Genomic DNA, 19316 nt, shown 5'->3' on the forward strand with positions numbered 1-19316 from the left:
AGTACAAATGAGTGACAAATGAACGGACTGTTCAATAAGCGATGCTGTAGTGAAGGATAATGGAACGATGGAATTAGAATACTGTCATTTTCCAAGCCTGATGAGGTAATGGATCTAGGCACATAATGGTTGTTAATATCCCAAATATGTGATGTTAGACATTATAAACCTGCTGATGGGAGCACACAAAATCTTGGACAAAGTAGTCTTGCCAAATGTCGTATCTGAATGCCATCAGGTCTCTCACTGCATACAGGAAACACCAGGACAGAGGAACATGTTGAATGGTACCATCACAAATATACAGTCAGGAAAACTTAGAATGTGGGAATCTGTACAGAACCAACAGTCTAGTTTCTTTAATAAATAAATTTCAAGGGGGGGGGAAGAGGAAGGAGATATTCATATGCTAAAACAGACCTAAGAAAATTCAATCAACAGCAATATGTGTAATTTATTTGGATTCTGATTCAAACCAACTGCAAAAAGAAAATTATGACATGATTTGTAGAGATTTGTTTATTGGTATTAAGAAATTAATGTTTTTTTTAGATATAATAATGCTTCTGTGGTTCAAAAGAGACCTGATCTTTTAAAGATTCATGCTCAGATATTTAAAGATGAAATTATATGATGTCTGACTTTGCTTTAAAATTAATTCAGGAGAGGGAATGATTGGTGCTATGGACAAAACAAGATCGGCCATGAAATGAACATTCATGGATGATTAGTAAATGAGGTTTATTATTCTATTTTCTGTATTTCTGTATATGCTTGAAATTTTTTAAAGTAAAAAGTTAAAAGGGGAAAATAATGCTGGAATTACTTGTTATCCATATGAGGAAAAGACAAAATAAAATTCCTAATAATTCCATATAAAAATTATACATCATATAAAAATTAATGCCAGGTAGATTAAAGACTAATTATACATTGCAAAAATATTGAAACTTTTAGAAATAAATATAGGAACATGTGTTTATGACACTGGCGTGGGAAGGATTTCCTAAGCCAGACAGAAAAAGTGCTAAACCGTAAAGGCAAACGTTGATATTTGCATACAATAAATGATACTATAAACAAAGTGAAAACAGAGCATAGTCTGGGAGAAATGATCTGCAACAAAATATTAGTGTCCACGATATATAATGAACTTTACAAATCAATGAGGGGGGAAAATGGACAAAGGCTATGAACAGGGACTCTGAAGAGAAAATCTCAATAGTAAATAATAAGTAAAAAGCTCTGCAACCTCACAGGTAATCAAGAAAATGCAACTAAAGTGACAACAGGATACGTTTCATATCCATCCACTGGCAAAACTTAAAAATCAGATGGTACCTGATGGGGAGGTTACAAGGAAACAAGCACGCTTACAGAGCACGGTGCTGGTGGGAACGCGGGTGGGAACCATGGTGGGTACACTGGTATGATCACACTGGAGATATTTTGGTAATATTGGACCTAGTCCAGTGCACAGACCTTGTGATGTAGCAATTCCACATCCACATATCTACCCTAGACAAATCTTCCCCGTGTACCTAAGAAGACATGGACACAAATGTTTATCATGTACTGTATGTTATTGTTTAAAAATGAAAACAACTGGACCTTAGAAGGGAAATGGCAAAACAATGGAATTCTAGCAAGCAGATAAAATGAAAACTAGATCTATGTGTATCAACCTGAGTAAATCTCAAAGTCTTTCAAAAAGTTATAGCCAGAATGCTACAATTCATGTACACTGAAGAACAGGCAGAATAAATCTGTGTATTGTTTGTGGATAGATGTTTATGTTGTAAACATATGGGGATGGGTGGTGCCCCAGGAGAAGGAAGGGATGGGTGGAAGGACTCCAAAACTCTGACAATGATAAAATGAATATGTTATATCTGTACCTTTCTGTATGTTTAAGATATTTCATAATTAAGATTCTTTTTTAAAGAAAATGCATTGGCTTAATATCCTCCAAACATTATCCTTGTCACACATTAATTAAAGATATGATTTTTCTATCTGGGAAGCCCCAGCTAATTAACTGAAAAATACTTACAACTAATAAGAAACAGTGGCTATCTCTAGGGGCAGAATTATGGAGGTACTTTCACTTTCTAATCTTTTAAATTGTTTGAATTTTAAAATGATGAACATGTATGACTTTTATATTCAGAAAACAATAACGATATTTCCATTCTGAAAATTAAATAAGATGGAAGGGTAAAAAGTCAAAAAACGAAGAGCATTTGGTAAGGTGGCCACTTATAAAATAAATCTGGCAGCAATAAAAATTCAAAGTAATATTGGAATAAAAATACAATTCAAGGGAGCAACACAAATTATTAAATAGCAAAAAAAGAAGTGCAGACATATGAAGAGAACCATACAACTTGACATAAAAGGAGACCTAAATAAATAAGAAATGTACAAGAATAAGCAAGAAATGTTCCAGAATGAGAAGAGTTGATACGCACCACAGAAATGAACTCCTTCTAATCATTCTATTTTTATAAAACTGTGTTTTCTACTTAATGGCAATTAATGAAAATATTTCCATGTCACTAAATATTTTGCAGAAGTTCTTAGGCTGAGCCACATGGACTCCTAGGGCGTCTGGGGGTCCTCAAAGGCACTGAAATTAAATGCAAACTTTTCTCCATGTACGAATCTTTCTGGAGAGAGTCTTCACGGCTTTTGAGAGACACTATAGTGGTCCATTCCAAAGAAAGACTAAGAACTGCTACTACTGGTTATTTTTTTGGTAACCACTTTATTGGATGTAATTCACATATCAAACAATTCACCCAGAGAGTGTACAATTCAGTGCCTTTTAGTATATTCAGAGCTGTGGGACCACCACCACCGTCAATTTTAGAACATGTCATCACCCCAAGAGAAACACTGTGCCCTTTGCAATCACTCTTCCAAATACCCCATCACCCCCAGCCCTAAGCAACCAACCACTTCCTCTACAGATTTGCCTTTTCTAGACATTTCATGTAAATAAAATCACAGAATATGTGCTCTATTGTGACTAGCTTCCTTCGCTTATCATGGTGTTGTCCAAGTTCATCCAAGTAGCAGCAGGTGTCAGCGCTTCATTCCTTACTTACGGCCGAGTGACAGCCCATTGCCTGGATCTACCACATTTTTATTCATTGATCAGCTGATGTGCGTTCGGGCTGTTTCCACCATTTGGCTATTATGAATAATGCTGCCTTGACTATTTCCATAAAGCTTTTACAGGAGTATTATTTTTATAGGATCAACAACCATCTGTATGTTCTTTTCTGTCAACTATTTTTTTTTTAGATTTGTATTTCTCAACACTTTTTCATTATTAACCCTAAAAGGAGAAAATGTTGCTTTCATTAATTATTACAATTATTTTCTTATAATTTATATTATTACAAACAATACATTTGTTAAATCAACCAATTAAAAATTAAATTTCATTTCTATCAACAGGAATTAAATATTAAGGAATAAGATTTATTCCTTAGAGTTGAGCTTTGAACGGCCACAAACCATTGTCATATCTGAGATACTCTGCTCCCCAAGAAATTATTTTTGCCCTCTTGGGGACCACAGGCCATACACTGAGAATGCATACTTTAGAGCCTCTGCCCATTTTTCCTGTATAGGGTTGTCTTTCTATTTTTTTAATTTTTTAGGAATGCTTCATATGTTAGAGAACCTGGCTCTTTGTGATGAGTTGCAAATTATTCCCCCCAATATGTAGTTTCTACGGATTTAGCTTCTGATGGTTTTTTTCTTACAGATTTTTTTTTAATGTAGTTGAATTTATCAATCATTTTATGGCTTTTAGAAAGGGCTTTGCCATTCCAAGATCAATTTTGCCAAGATTACAAAAACATTCTCCTATGGTTTATGGTTTCATTTTCTATTTAAACCTCTGATCTGCCTGAAATTTAATTGTGCAAAGTACAAACCAGGGATCCAACTTTTTCCCCCAGATGACTATCCAGTTATCTCAAGACATATTACTGAATGATCAATCTTCCCCCCACCGATCTGAAATGCCATCTAAATTTTTTTTAAAGATTTATTTATTTATTTATTTATTTATTTATTTATTTATTTATTTATTTGACACAGAGAGAGAGACAGCGAGCGAGAGAGGGAACACAAGCAGGGGGAATGGGAGAGGAAGAAGCAGGCTCCCAGCGGAGGAGTCTGATGTGGGGCTCGATCCCGGAACGCCAGGATCACGCCCTGAGCCAAAGGCAGACGCTTAACGACTGCACCAACCAGGCGCCCCTGAAATGCCACCTCTAAAGCTATACTAAGCTACTGTGCATTTTTGGGAAAATTCTGAACTTTTATCTGTATCATTGATCTGTCTATACACACAAGTACCATTACTACACTGTTTTAGTATCTGCCACCCTATTTCTCCCTAATTTCTTGACATTTAAAAAATTCGTTTCCATTTGGGTTTGTTCATTTTTATGTGAACTTTAGAATCAATCAGCTGGTTTCCTTAAGTAATACTGTTGGCATTTTAGCGGGATCCTATTACACTGTAAATTAATTTTAAAAGAACTGTCATCTTTGAGTCTTCCTACCCAAGAACATGAGATAACTTTCCGTGTTTAAAGTCATCATTTGTGAGCCTCTGTATTTCAAAGTTTTATTCACATATATATCACACATTTCTTATTATGATAAAATACTGAGTATTTTAAGTATCAAGAGAGCGGTATACAAATACTCGATTCTTCTTTTAATTTTGTACCCAACAATATTATTGAACTATCTTATTTTTGTAATAGTTTTTCAACTGAGTCTCTTGGGTTATAGCTACACAATCATATCATTCTATCTTATCATCTGCAAATAAAGATAATTTAATGTCTCACTTTCTTATTTTCATACCTCTAATATCTTTCTTTAATTACACTGGTTATTTCTTCCACAACAATGCTAAATAATAGTCCAATATGATAATATTGGACATTTTAGTTTTACCCTGACTTTAATGGGAATGCTTTTAGTGTTACCCCATTAAGCATAATGCTGGCTTATGGGTTGAGATGAGTCTATTTTTATGTTATTTTATTAAATGCTTTATAATTAAGAATAGATATTGAATTTTGTCAAATGCCTTTTCAGTGTTTATGGAGATGATCTTGTGACCTTTCTCCTTAGACCTACTAATATGATAAATTCTATTAATAGATATTTTACCAACATTTTATTATGAAATTTTTCAAACATACACCAAAGCCGAAAGAATGTTGCACTGAACAAGCATATATCTATGTCCTACGTCCTACCATTAACTTTACTATTCTTTCTTCATCACACAATAGATATGTTTAAAAATACTGATTTTCATAGATTTTAATTAATTCTATTAGAACTTAAAATATTGTGCCATTCTTGTATTCTGTAGTAAACACTTGGTCATAGTGTATTAGTTTTGTTTTGTTTTGAAGCACTGCTGTATTTTGTTTGCTATTATTTTAATTTGGATTTTTGTATCAATATTCATAAATGTATGCATATGTGATATATATGGGTATCTGTGTGTCTCTGTTGCTTCACAAAAACAATCTGAATGTTTAAAAAAATTTCAGGCCCCAGAACAGTTTAAATGGCATTGGAATTATCTGGCCCTTAAAAAAGTGGTAGAATTCCCCTGGAAAACTGTCTGGGACAGTTTGTTTTTCAAGTAGGTGAGTAAATCTTTAGTGGCATTTTCTATTTCTTCTATGGTAATTTGTGGGTTTATTATTTCTTTCTCCTCTGGAGTCAATTTTGGTCAATTTTTTTTTTCCTAAGAAAAGTATCATTTCTTCTAGTTTCCAAACTGATTTACATAAAGTTGAGCAAAACTATCTCTTACAATGCTTGTAACTATTTGCATTTATTTCCCCAACTGTCATGATTACTCTGTGTAGTTTTACTTTCTCTCAGTTACCAAACCACAGATATATTCTTGTTTTTTCCCCCAAAGAACTGGGACCTGGATTTAGTAATGCTATTTTTTTTCTCTTTTCTAATTCATCGGTGTTCACTGCTCTCTTTCTGATTTCTTCCTCCTGACTTTTTAAGGTTTCATTTTTTAATTTTCTTTTTTTTTAAAGATTTTATTTATTTATTTGAGAGACCGAATGAGAGAGAAAGAGAGAGAGCACAGAGGGGGGAGGGTCAGAGGGAGACACAGACTCCCTGCTGGGCAGGGAGCCCGATGCTGGACTGATACGGGACTTGATCCTGGGACTCCAGGATCATGACCTGAGCTGAAGGCAGTCGCTTAACCAACTGAGCCACTCAGGTGCCCGAATTTTTTAATTTTTTGAGCTAACCATGATGCGTTTTTGTTCATTCTTTCTTTATCACTAATACACATATCCAAAAGCTATCAATATTCCTCTGGGCGCTGTTTTACCTCTCACAGGCCTAACAGGATTTTCACTACCACTATTTTCTAACACTTTGAAGTTTGAGATTTGATTTTTTCTAGACCCAAGAATGGTTTGCAAGTTCTAAATTTTATAGGCAGAAAAATACTTGGGTATTGTGAGTAATTTTTTGTTTTATTGCATTCTGATCAGAGAACGTTATCTCACTATTCCTTTGTTTTCTTTTTGAATTAACACAAAGCCAATTTTGCAATCAATAGGAACACTGAAAGGAATGTGCCATCACTGTTTTTAATTGTTGGTCAGTGTGATTGTATATCAGACTTATCTCATTAGTTATATTTATAGGTGTTTTATATTATTACTTTTTATATATATGTCATGAACTTAGAGAAGTAAATGAAAGCCTCTTACTACCTAAGTTTGTCTCTATTTGTTTCTTCTTGCATCTCCTTGGTGCTAGGCACACAGATATGCATAACTGTTTTCATTATGAATTGTAGCATTTGACATTATAATGGCTCACCTTTGTATATCATCTTTTTATATGGCTGATTATATATATCAGACTATTGTTGGACACAGAGCCCCCACATCTCCAGAACATTTGCATACCCCAAGGGAGAATACCTTACCCTGAGTGGGCTCTGGACAAGCAAATCTGGGAGTCATGGACAAAGCTGGGATGTTCTGAGTACAGAAAAGGTGATGTGGACAGTGAATTCTGTTGGGGGTCTAAGTCCTCAACGATCTAGAAGATACCCAGAAAAGACTCACTTCCAGAAGTTAAACCCTGAAAGGAAACTGCTTGAAAACAAATGGAACAAGGAGGGAACACTAGGGGAAGTGAAAGGTTCAGATAACAAGAACGAAGTGTGAGAGGAAGCAGATTGTGCTGTCTTATAACAGCAGAACAGAAAGTCTGAAGTAGTGTTGTCTAATAGAAATATAATGTAAGCCACAAATGGAAGCCACATATGTATTTTATATTTTCTAGCAGCCACCTTTTAAAATGAAATGAAAACAAGTGAAATTGATTTTAACAATGTATTTTAATTAATCCATTTTTTAAGATTTTATTTATTTGAGAGAGAGAGTCCGCACACACATGGGAGAGAGAGACTCTCAAGCAGACTGTGCCGAGCGTGGAGCCTTACACAGGGCTAGATCTCATGACCCTGAGACCACGACCTGAGCCAAAATCGAGTCGGATGCCCCACCGACTGAGCCATGTAAGCACCCCAAATTTTTTTAAGGGGGGGAGGGGCATGGGGAGTAAGAAAGAGAGAATCCCAAGCAGGCTCCATGCCCAGTGTGGCGTCCCACACAGGGCTCGATCTCACAAACCTGAGATCATGACTTGAGCCGTTATCAAGAGTTGCACGCTTCACTGAGTGACCCAGGTGCACCTTAATTGATCCAATACACTCAAAACATTGCTGTTTTGATATGTAATGAATATAAAAGTTATTAATGAGATATTTTACTTTTTTTCCCTACTAAATCTTTGAAATCTGGTGTGTATTTTGTATCTAAATTCAGATCAGACACACTTCGAGTGCTCCATAGCTGCATGTGGCTAGTGACTAAAAAGTCCAAGTGACTTCTATGCAAAAGAAAACCAGGATGGGGGCGCCTGGGTGGCGCAGTCGTTAACCGTCTGCCTTCGGCTCAGGGCGTGATCCTGGCATTCTGGGATCAAGCCCCACATCAGGCTCCTCCGCTATGAGCCTGCTTCTTCCTCTCCCACTCCCTCTGCTTGTGTTCCCTCTCTCGCTGGCTGTCTCTCTCTAAAATAAATAAATAAAATCTTTTTTAAAAAAAATGAATAACTTAAAAAAAAAAAAAAAGAAAACCAGGATGTCATCAAGATTCCAGACAGTAACATTTTATGTTTTAAAAATGGAGCAACTTTTTAAAAATATTTAAGATTTTATATCCAGGCAAGCTTTTCTTCAAACGTAGAGGCTACCAATGAAACAGTTATGAACATGCAAGACGCATGGGTCCACTTGAATTCTGTGCTCACAGGGCATCACAAATGCTGCACTCACATGGGGCAGCAAGGAACCGTGGCAGATGTCCATATTGTGTACATCTCCTTTGCACATACACGCAATCCCTTGTCCATCAGACTTGACTCACAATACAAAGATAAAATTATTAAGAAGCTCAAAATAGCAAAAGCAGAGCATGAAGGAGAGCCCAGTGTGACTATAAAGGTTACATACTCATGAAACCATCTCTGGGTGATACCCAGTGTCTGGTAAGTCCAGATCCCTTCCAACTTGTCTCCCTCCTCTGTTCTCTCTTCTTACGACCATTCTCCATACTGGAGTCGGTGGTATGCTTAAAACACAGAATTCACCATGTCCAGCTCCTGCTTAACACACCTATTCTTGTTGCTCTCTTTGCATTTATGTTAATATTCATACTCATTCATTCAAAGTGGACCTGCCCACTTTTCTCCTCTCATCCCTCTTCTCCTGCCCCAGACCCATACTCCAGGCCCTGGCCAAATCAAACCCAGCATCACGTATCCAAAACTGAATCCCTCTACTCTCCCTCCTCTACCTCCTGGATTGCTCCTTCTCCTGTTTTAACCATCTCAGGAATCAGCACTTACACCTATCTGGTTGTAGACCCTGGAGTCATCCTTGACCCTTCTTCACCCTCAAACCCCACATTTTATCTGCGCTGCCTTTCAAGAATCATCTCTTGAACCGTTTCATGTCAGTGCCCTTGACATTCTTGCCCATTTGTCCTTCCTTTTCATCTACCTTGCAGCTGTCCATCCTGGAAGCAACCCATCTTCTCCTTCCTCACACCTAGCAGGGAAGCCTTCAAGGGAGAATGCCATGGTCACAAAGACTGGTCCCTCTAATAAATAAAGGTCTCCAAACTCATATGGGCTCACAGTCTCCCCCTTCTGTCTTTCCAGAGGATGTAGGGAATCTTCCCCCTAAGATTACTATCTAACTAGAAATGAACAATTGAAAGCAATTAAAAGAGAGTTGAGGTGTCCCATATGCTTGGAAACTGTAATAGCTAACATTTACATAATTCTTATTATATGTAGTCATGTTCTGTGGTGGTCTTTACATGAGCTGATATTCATTTAAATGTTAAATATCAGTTACAGAAATGAAAAAAGTAAAGAACAGAGAGGTTAAGTGACTTGCTCAAGGTCAAACAGCTACTGAATAGTTCATAAGGGATTCAAACCCAGGCAGACAGGCTCCAGGGCCCCTAGACTTTACCACGGTACTAAAGAGATCAAAGAAGTGTTTGGAAATAGATGCTAAGAAAAATGGTACTTGTCATGGTGACTAACATAATATAATAAAAAATCATTATTTAAAAAAAAATGGTACTTGTCAAAACTATGGACACAGCTAAGGACAACAGTTAGTGGGAAATTTATGGCATCATTATCAAGGAACAGGAAAATGAAAAGGAACAAAACAGCACAAACTGAATATAGAAATAAAGATAAAGACACTCATCAATGAAATAGTGAAGAAAAAAAGCGGAGATTAACCAAACCAAAAGCTTTTCTTGAAAAAGATAATTAATAGCAAGATAGAAGTATTATCTACCTAATAATAATAACAATATTATGAATCTGTCCTAACAAATTCAACAACCTATATGAGATACTTGAACATATAGGAAAATATAAAATGTTGAAATTTGTGCAAGAGACAGCAAACTTGAACAGATATATAAATAGCCTCGAACAAATAAATACTAAGAAAATCAAACTGGTAGTCAGCTACCTTCTCTTTCTCCACCCCACCCCACGACAGTCCGAGGTCCAGATGGTTTTATGCAGGGGCTGCATACGAATTCCACTAAACTTCTAAGGGATAGTTATTTTCAATTTTATTCAAGTTGTTCCAGAAAACAGAGAAATAGTGAACTCTGCCCAACTATTCTTGTGGGGCTAATATAATCCTGCTCCTAAAACCAGATAGGAACTATGCAAAAAGGAAAACTGTAAGCCTATTTTACTTTTAAGCAGATGCAAAAATCCTAAACAAAACATCGCTAACTGGGGGCACCTGGATGGCTCACTCGGTTAAGGGTCCAACTCTTGATTTCAGCTCGGGTCATGATCTCAGGATGGTGAGATCAAGCCCTGCATCAGGCTCCAACTGGGCGTGAAGCCTGCTTAAGATTCTCTCTCTCCCTCTGCCCCTCTCCCCATTGCTCTCACTCTCTCTCTCAAAAAAAACACAAAAAAAAAACCAAAAAAAAAAGTGCTAACTGAATCCAATGTATTAAAAATACATTAAAAATGTATTAGAAATAATACATAATATTCAAGGAATTCAAGGATAGTTCAGCAACAGAAAACTCTTCCATTTAATTCAAAATTAACTGAGGGAGAGAAATAATATATAATAATCTCAATTGACACAGAAAAGGCATTTTATAAGGTCCAGTACCTTTTTATGATTAAAAAAACCCTCAAAACTTGAAGTAGAAAAAATCTATTTAATTTGATAAAGTCTATACATCCTCAAACAAGTAATATACATGATAGAAAAATTTTAGGCATATATATCTTCACGTCCTAGACAAAAACAAGATGGCCCTAATAATAACTCATACTGTTTAACAAAGTGGAAGGGAAGACCTAAAACTGTCATTATTTATAGATGTGACTAACCATCTAGGTAGGCACCAACAGAATTAACAGACCAATTATTAGAGCAAGGGAATTCAGCTAAGATTGCTCAGACATGAGATTTACCTACAAAAATCAATACTTTCCTAAACCAGCGATAGCCAACTACAAAATGTCATAAAAAATGAAATACTGGGGCACCTGGGTGGCTCAGTCAGTTAAGTGTCTGCCTTGGCTCAGGTCATGATCTCAGGGCCCTGGGATAGAGCCTCGTATCAGGCTCCAGGCTCATTGGGGAGTCTGCTTATCCCTCTCCCGCTGCCCCTCCTCCTGGCTTGTGCTCGCTCTCTCTCTCAAATGAATAAAATCTTTGAAAAAAAAAGAAATATCAAAAAATGCAAAATATCAAAATTAAATAATATCAAAATATCAAAAATATCAAAAGATGTAATATAATATAATAAATCATAAATGGAAGAAAGTACAATAAAAAAATAACATCGCAACTGCAACAAAAATCAGTTATCAGAGAATTAAGCCAAGAACTTATAAGGACCTCTGTGAACTGAACTTTAAAACTTGAATAACTAACAATCCTTGGAGAGAATGACTTAATCTTATTATAACCAAGTCAACTCTCCCCAGACTAATTAAGCAATTCACTGCAATCCCCATCATAAGTACAGTTATATATATAAGTGTGGGTCTATGTGTATTTTCTTTGAAAAAGAAACTTGGTAAATCTACTCTGAAAATTATATGGAGTAATGGAAGATACATGAAGAACTAAGTCAACTTCCAAACCAACCAACCAACCAACCAACCAACCAACAAAACAGCAGTGAGGGGGTGACTTTCCCTACCAAACAGTGAGACCTATTATAAATCCATAGTACACACACACACACACACACACACACACACACACACACACAAAGGCCTCCTGCAGTGTTGGCGTAAGAACAGAAAACTGTATCAATGCAAAACACAGAGAACTCCAAGACCTACCTACATAAGCACAGGAACTTAACAGGGGTAAAGGAGGTGGGAAGAAGAGGATGATTTTGGACTAGTGAAAAATGGCTCAATCTACTGAGCAAATTATAACTTATTCCCTGTTTAGCCTTACATACACGGGGGAGGGGGTGCTCTAAGAAAATTAAAGATCTAAATGTGAAAGCTAAAAATCATAGGGTTAACAGAAACCAGTGTGGGAGGATCTCTCTGGGCTTAGGGAAAGTCAAGGAGGCTTACTTATCAAAACTTGAAAAGCACAAACCATCATGCACAAATTTGCTGGATTTGATTACATCAAAATTAAGAAGTTGTGTTTAATAAAAAAAATAACATGGGCCAATTAAGAGTCAGATGATAGGATTGAGATTTTTTTTCAAAGTCTAAAACTGACAAGGGATTAACATCTAGAATATACAAGGAGCTCTGTAAAGCAATACGAAGAGGGCATCAAGTCCAATAGAAAAATGGGCAAATGATATGACAGGCAATTTACAGAAAAAGAAACCCCCAAAGCTAATAAGCACATGAAGTGATACTCAAACTCATTAGCAGTCAAAGAAATGCAAATTAAAACAAGACAGCACTTTACACCTTTAGACTGGCAAAAACTAGAAAGCTGGGTAATACCAATTAATGGCAGAAATGAGGAAGATAGGATCCCTCACACATGGCCAACGGGAGTGTAAATTGGTAAAGCCTCTTTGGAGAGTGGTCCCATAGTACTTATGCAAATTAAGCGCACACACGCACGCGCACGCACACACACACACACACCACACACCAGGATCCGCAGAAATTCTAACATACGTGCACAATGGGAAATCTACAAGGATGCTTGCTGCGGGTTTGTGGGAAGACAGTGGCACCCTGGGTTGGCCCTCGCTATTGTCATGAAGCAAAGGATCATAAGGACACAGAGCGATGCAGACAGATCTTAAAAACAGTTTATGTTACACAATACTGTTTACATAAACTGTAAATACACACACACCCTCCGGTGTGCACGTGTCTTTCCAAAATCGCCAGCGAATCGCGTGTCCATCCATATCAGCACGAAATCGCTGATGTAATGATCTATTACATAGATCTAACGGGATTCTTTTGTATAATGTGGAGGCAATCCACATGAACTTGGACTATTTTATGACAGAGGATGGGACAGTTAAGATAGCCTTGGGACAAAATGACGAAACTATGAACAACAGTGGTTGTCCTGTTTTAGATCATCTTTTCTGATTGGAATAGAAAAGAATGTGCTCCCCAAATCAGTAGCCACACACCATGTACCTGAGGCTCTAGGAATGGGTGTGCTCCAGGCGCGATACCACACCGGACAGGGCAGCTGCAGTCAGCACCTCAGTGAAGGAAAGATGGAACCAGGCTCTTTCGGGGGCAAGGGGATGCTTCCCTGAGGAGCACAGCAGCTCCTCTGTTCACCCCACTGGGAAGGAAGACAGCACAGTGCAGGCAAGAAGTCCGGGGGCTGTGAGCTGACGGAGTATGCACCTGATGGCTTCTCTTTCGGAAGAACTGCTTTTCCCAAAGATTTTTCCCAAAGATTTATTCCCTAAAGATGCCATTTTCAAAGGCAAGGCCATATTCCACCCTGTGGTGATGCACAATCCATTTGGCCGATCCCCTGTTGTCGGCATGCGGGTACCACCTAGTGCAGAGGGCGCTCGGCCCCATCCACAGGGGGCCTACTGCTTTCAGCACTTCTGCTCCATGAAAGCCTGGCTCTCCCTGCTCTGGGGTCCTCTTTCAGGAGCTTCTTCGGCACAACTCTGCTCTAGTGAACCTCACCTCCACCCCGCCCACCCAAGACAAGCCTTGCAGTGGGGGGCTGGCCTCGCCAGCACTGTCCCTGCATGGCTGTGCACATCCAGTCAATCCTTAGACACAGAAAGTCACTACACACACACACACACACACACACACACACACACAGTACAAATACCCACTCAGCATCTTCTTAAAGACACAAATGTTTATCCACAGACACACAGACACGCTAAAGCACACAAACCCATGTGAGCCCACAGTCCAACCAAATATATACAGACACTTGCACAGATGTACACACTCACATACACATAAATGCATATGATGACACAGAGGTTCACAGATATCCTGATCTACCCCCATCACAAACCCACTACTCCCAGAACCTTCTCCATCCTGGCTAACAGTGATTCTCTCCTTCCAGTTTCTCAAGCCAGAAATCTTGGAGTCATCCCTGACTCCACTCTCTCACCCCACATTCCAATCCATCAGGAAATCTTGTTTCCAGGACTTTCTCCTAATATCCATAATAAACCACTTCTCACCACTTCCACCACTATCACGGGCCACTGGACTGCTGGGCTAGGCTCCTAACTGGTTTCCTTACTCTGCCTTTGCCCCAGAGTCTATTCTGAAAGTACCAGTGTGGTCCTCTAAAAAAGCTGGTTAGGAAACACCATGCTCAGAACCTTGCAAAGACTCCACATTTCACCCACAACTAAAAGCCAAGGCCCTAGGAGAGAGCCAAGGACTCTGAACTGGCCCCTACCGCCTGGCTCACACCGAGTCCCTTATAACTCTCTCCTACTCCCTCCACCTCTTTGCTCATCCTTGAACTTGGCCCTGTGCTCCCATTTTGGAGCTCTTACACTGGCTGATCCCCTTGCCTGGCCCACGTTAACATACTACATAATTTTTAAAAACTGTTTAGGTCTATCATCTATTGTCTGTCTCTGTTAAAATGAAAGCTGCATGAAGATACAACCTTTGTTTTGTTCCCTGAAGAACAAAGAGAGTGGCACAGCAGGTGCTTGGTAAATATCTGCTGAGTGAAGGAACGAAAGCATTGTGCACACATGCATACACACACACACCATCTGCAAAAACACATGTCCACATGCACACACCACCAAACACACATGCTTAGACTCTCAGGCTCTGACCTGGGAACGTGTGTATTCTGAGACACACTGAGACATATGCACACGTTCAGTACACACACGCATGCGTGCACACGTGCATTCACACGGGCTTTGGGCACACACATAAAATACATGCTGCTCCAGCCATATATTACTGCCTAGGAAACTACCCCAAACTTGGTGGCACAAAGCAATGACCATTTGTGCCCATGCACTCTGTGGGGATGGCTTGTCGCGGCTCCGCCATGACAACGGCCACAGGTGGAAAGAATCAAATGGCTGGAGGCATCTTCACTCACATGTCTGGCACCTGGCCTGAGATGACAGCCATGGCTCCCCGGGCATCCCTCTCCCTCCTGAAGTCTCAGGGCCTCTCCATGTGGTCTCTCTATGTGGCCTCTCTAGCATGGGGGCCCGGGAGTAGCTGGCTTCTGAAAGGGCAGCTCAGGACCCCAAGAGGGATGGTTCTTATGAGCAAGGGGGATGCTGCACGGCCTTTTATGACCTCGCCTTGGAAATCACACAGCGTCACCTTTGTCACATTCATTTAGTTGAAGCAGTCCCAAGCCCACCCAGATTCAAGCGGGGGAGGACAGAGACCCTACCTCTTGATGGGAGAAATGTGAAGGAAGAAAGTGACCATATTTTAAAATCGCCACACACGTGCACACACAGGGATGCTTATACACAGAGACACATATAAGCACACGTATACACACAATACACACCTATACGCAAACATAATCACGCACATGGTGTTAAGTCTTGACCTCAGAACCTCTGCTCCGAGAGCAAACTTGGACAAACATATATGTGCATATGAACACACATGTAATACAGACGCATTCACAGAAATACACCCAGAGTCACATCTGGGTACATCTGTGTTACTCACATGCGTATGCACACGTGCTCACAGTCACAGGCCCTGCCCTGGAGATGCCCACCCTGGTACCCGCAGCCACACCTGCTTGCTCCTCGCCCTGTGCACGGTTGAGCTGGGGGCCAGGATGGGCCAGAGAGCCTCGGCTGGTTATGAGGTGGGCCTTCTCACCACCCTCCCCTTGTGGCAGGGGCCTGGCAAGAAGGAAAACAAATAACCTTGCAGTGTTTAAATAAGCAAAGTTTTGTGCAAAGCAGAGGTTAATGTACTTTATTGTTCAATGTCATGTTTATAGTGGATTGGTGGAGGGAAAAATGTGATTAATTGCCCCGAAGCCCACGGATCTACAATTATTTGGTTGTTGTGAACAAATAAAGGACTACAGTATTCATCATATTCAAATGAGGCAACAGAATAAATGATGGCGGGCCGGGTAGGAACAAAACCTAGGCGTGTTCCCGCACGATCGGAAGGCGACTGGCACCTTGTCAACCAGACGCAGGGTGGTGGCGGGAGCCGAACCCGTTTGTCTCTGTACCGCCAGCAAGGGTTGGGCTGACCCTGCAAGTGCCAGCGTTAATTCATGTCACACTTCGCGCCTCCATCCTTCGTGGTATGAAAACCAGGCGCCAATTTTGTAATAAAGACTTGTTTCCGACGAGGCCCAGTTTGGGGCGGGGGCACAGATCTTCATTAAAGCCCCTTTCCCGGGCCACGCTCGTTACAGAGCACAGGTACTGGCTAAATGTGTCCGATCATTCATCATGATTTTGCCCTCCACTTTGTCACAGCGTGGGGATTTAAGGAAGATAGATGGTACAAGATGTTGTCTCCTCCACAGACGCTTTCTGCTCTGGTAAGTGTGTCCGATGCAGAATTATTTTGCCACTTTATTATTTCCTAGTGAGTGTTTGTCAGAGCTTCGCCTCTTGGAAGGAGCGAGTTGTTTCCTGTCACTCAGGGATGTCTCGGGAGCTGTGATGCTTGGCTGGGCTTGCCAGCCAGCTGGAACCTGGGCAGGGTCCCCAGGCAAGGCTGGGGGGGTGGTCCTGGGAGTCTGGGCCACAGTGCGAATGTCAGATCCAACAGAAAGGGGGGGAGGCAGGCTTTAGGAGAAGGTGGGGCACGGGGGCTTTAGATACAATGGGCTGGGGGAGTCAAGGGGGCATCTTTCAGGATCTGGCCTGGCTATAGGCCAGTCCGCTGGACAGGGACCTGTTCGAACCAGTGTCCAAAGGGCTGTAAGAGCTTGGCCTTGAGCTGAGCCAGCTGGAGAGAGTATGGGCAAGGCTGGGGCCCTGCGGGGCTGCTGATGGCCTTAGAGCAGTGTGGCCAATTCTGGTACCTACTGCGGGCACCAGATGAGCTTCCTGCCCTGATGAGGATGGCTGAGGGGCCATGAGGTGACCAGCACAGATGCCAGGGGGGTGAAGATCACACCAGGCTAAAGATGGGATTGAGTTCAGCCTGAAGCCCAAAATCTAGCCCAGAGCCCAGGCAACTCTTGGGAATATGGGAACTTCACTCTGGGCAGTGAATCTGAGAGTGAATCTGGCCCCAGGGGGAAAGTGGGGGATCCGGGGCCAGCAGCCTGTCCTGTGGTCCTTCCTCCCTTCTGTTTGCTTTGCAAGGGTCTCCCCACCGACCCCATCCTCCTGGGTACCCGCCTCCCACTGCCGCAACTGTTGGCTGGGCCAGTGAGGCTCAGCTGCCTCAGCCCTCCCAGCACACAGGAGTGAAGTCTACTTTGTCTTTGCCCCCCCCCCCGCCCCTGTTCGGACTGGTGAATGGAGAAGGAACACTCCTCAGAGGTTCAGGGGCAACACAACCAATTCAAGAAGAGTCCAACAGAGGTACCTGGGGCACAGGGACCTATGTGAGGGTGCCCACCTTTCTCTGGCCCCAAGATAGGACTGCTGGAGTCCACCTTACTAATGTGTAGGTATCTCTCCCTCCTCAAAGTCTCTCCAGAGGCCGCATGATGGAGGATAAAGAGCAGTTTGGGAACCAGACAAGCTTGAGTCCAAAGCACTAACTGCCTGTAATGTTTTTGAGCCTCTGTTTCCCCATCTGTAAGATAGGGACAATGAGATGGCATTCCCCTTGGAAGGTCTTGCCATGGATCCTGGCACGGTCTGTCCACTCAGATGTCCCCTCCCTGCCTCCTCTCTCTGGTTGCTGGCTATTAGGAGTCCCTCATTCCCCCTGACCTGTCCCCCCTGGGCCTGGGCTTCCTGGCTGGCATCCAGAGTGTCTGCAGATGAGGCAGCCTACCTCTACCAGCAGGTGGCGGCCTTTCTGCCCCAGACACGCCCCGCCCTCCCTTGGTGAACAGCCCCAGAGGGAATCTTAACAGCCGCTAACATCCCGGCCCTTCTCAGCCCTCCTCCGGGCCCTGGTTGGGCCCTGAGACACAGTCCCCGCCCTTCAGGAGCTGGGAGGACTGGTTAAAGAGGGTAGGGGGCAGAATGGGAGCTGACCATTACTGGAAACACACGTCACCGCCGCCAGGGGCTTCAGCTGGCGCCGGTCTCAGGCCAAAAGTCCCAGGTGATGGGTATTCACTTACCAAGCCCCGACTTCTGCTGCACCCGGCGCCGGTGCCTCTTCCAAACAGCGCCTCGCTGAGACCGCGCCGCAGCGCCAGGCGGGAGGCGCCGCGCTCACCCCCACTTTGCAGCTGAGCAAACTGAGTCTGCAGACGCAGGAACGTGCTCGAGATCTCGCAGGGAGAGATTCGAACCCGCGAGGCTTCTGGCGTCTCAATCCCGCGGTTGCCAGCCGGCAGATAGGCTCACCGACCGAGCAGCCGCGATTGACATGCACTGCATCCAATCAGAACCCAGCCCCGTCCCGGCGCAGGTTTTCCTACTCCTCCTACTTCCAAAGCCCTGGCTTCCCATTTCCTGCCAGGGTTTGAAGCTGGGAACCCCAAATCTGCGTTTCCGTGCAGATTTATGTTTAGGGTCTAGTTGCCTTTTTTCTCCCTCAGTTTATTAGGATGTTGTCTTTTGTGGCTTGTCTCCCATTCGTTCATTCACTCCGCAAACACCAAGAACTCATTGTGCGCAGGGAGATGGAACAAGCAGGTGGTGAGAGCCAGTGCGAGGTGCCGGCGGGCCCCAGCCAGACGCTCCAAAGGGCAAGGGCTGGCCTAGCCACCGTGCAGGGCCTTGTGAGGCAAAGGCTGTTGGAGGAACCAAGGGCGCACGGAGCTCCGCTAGTCCTGGAGGGGAGGGGAGGGCACTGTTCACCACCCAGCGGCCCTCGGCCCTCGGCCCTCGTGCTGAGAAGCAGCGGTGGCCAGGCCCTTCCCCCAAGCGCTTCCCCGGCTTGGGCTTGGGCTGCAACCACTCTCCGCAGGACTGCGGCCCCAGCCACCTAATGGCCTTCATACTTTCCTCCTCCCCACCTCTTTCCATTCTGCAGCCTGAGTGATTGTCCTTAAACACAGATCTATTGATGTCACC

The 19316-nt window shown here is 42.2% G+C and overlaps 1 long non-coding RNA gene across 2 annotated transcripts in view; it reads right to left on the bottom strand.

Moving 5' to 3' along the window:
• LOC123788084 (uncharacterized) overlaps positions 1–18599 on the bottom strand; it is a 36622-nt gene extending 18023 nt beyond the window's left edge. For both annotated transcript variants that reach the window (XR_015727543.1, XR_006778407.2), the window contains exon 1: positions 18416–18599. This is a non-coding gene — a long non-coding RNA (uncharacterized LOC123788084). The remainder of the gene's footprint in view (positions 1–18415) is intronic.
• Positions 18600–19316: the final 717 nt, after the last annotated feature.

This window comes from Ursus americanus, chromosome 18 (assembly GCF_024610735.1).
Source record: "Ursus americanus isolate L20-20 chromosome 18, mUrsAme1.1.p, whole genome shotgun sequence".
NCBI lineage: Eukaryota > Metazoa > Chordata > Mammalia > Carnivora > Ursidae > Ursus > Ursus americanus.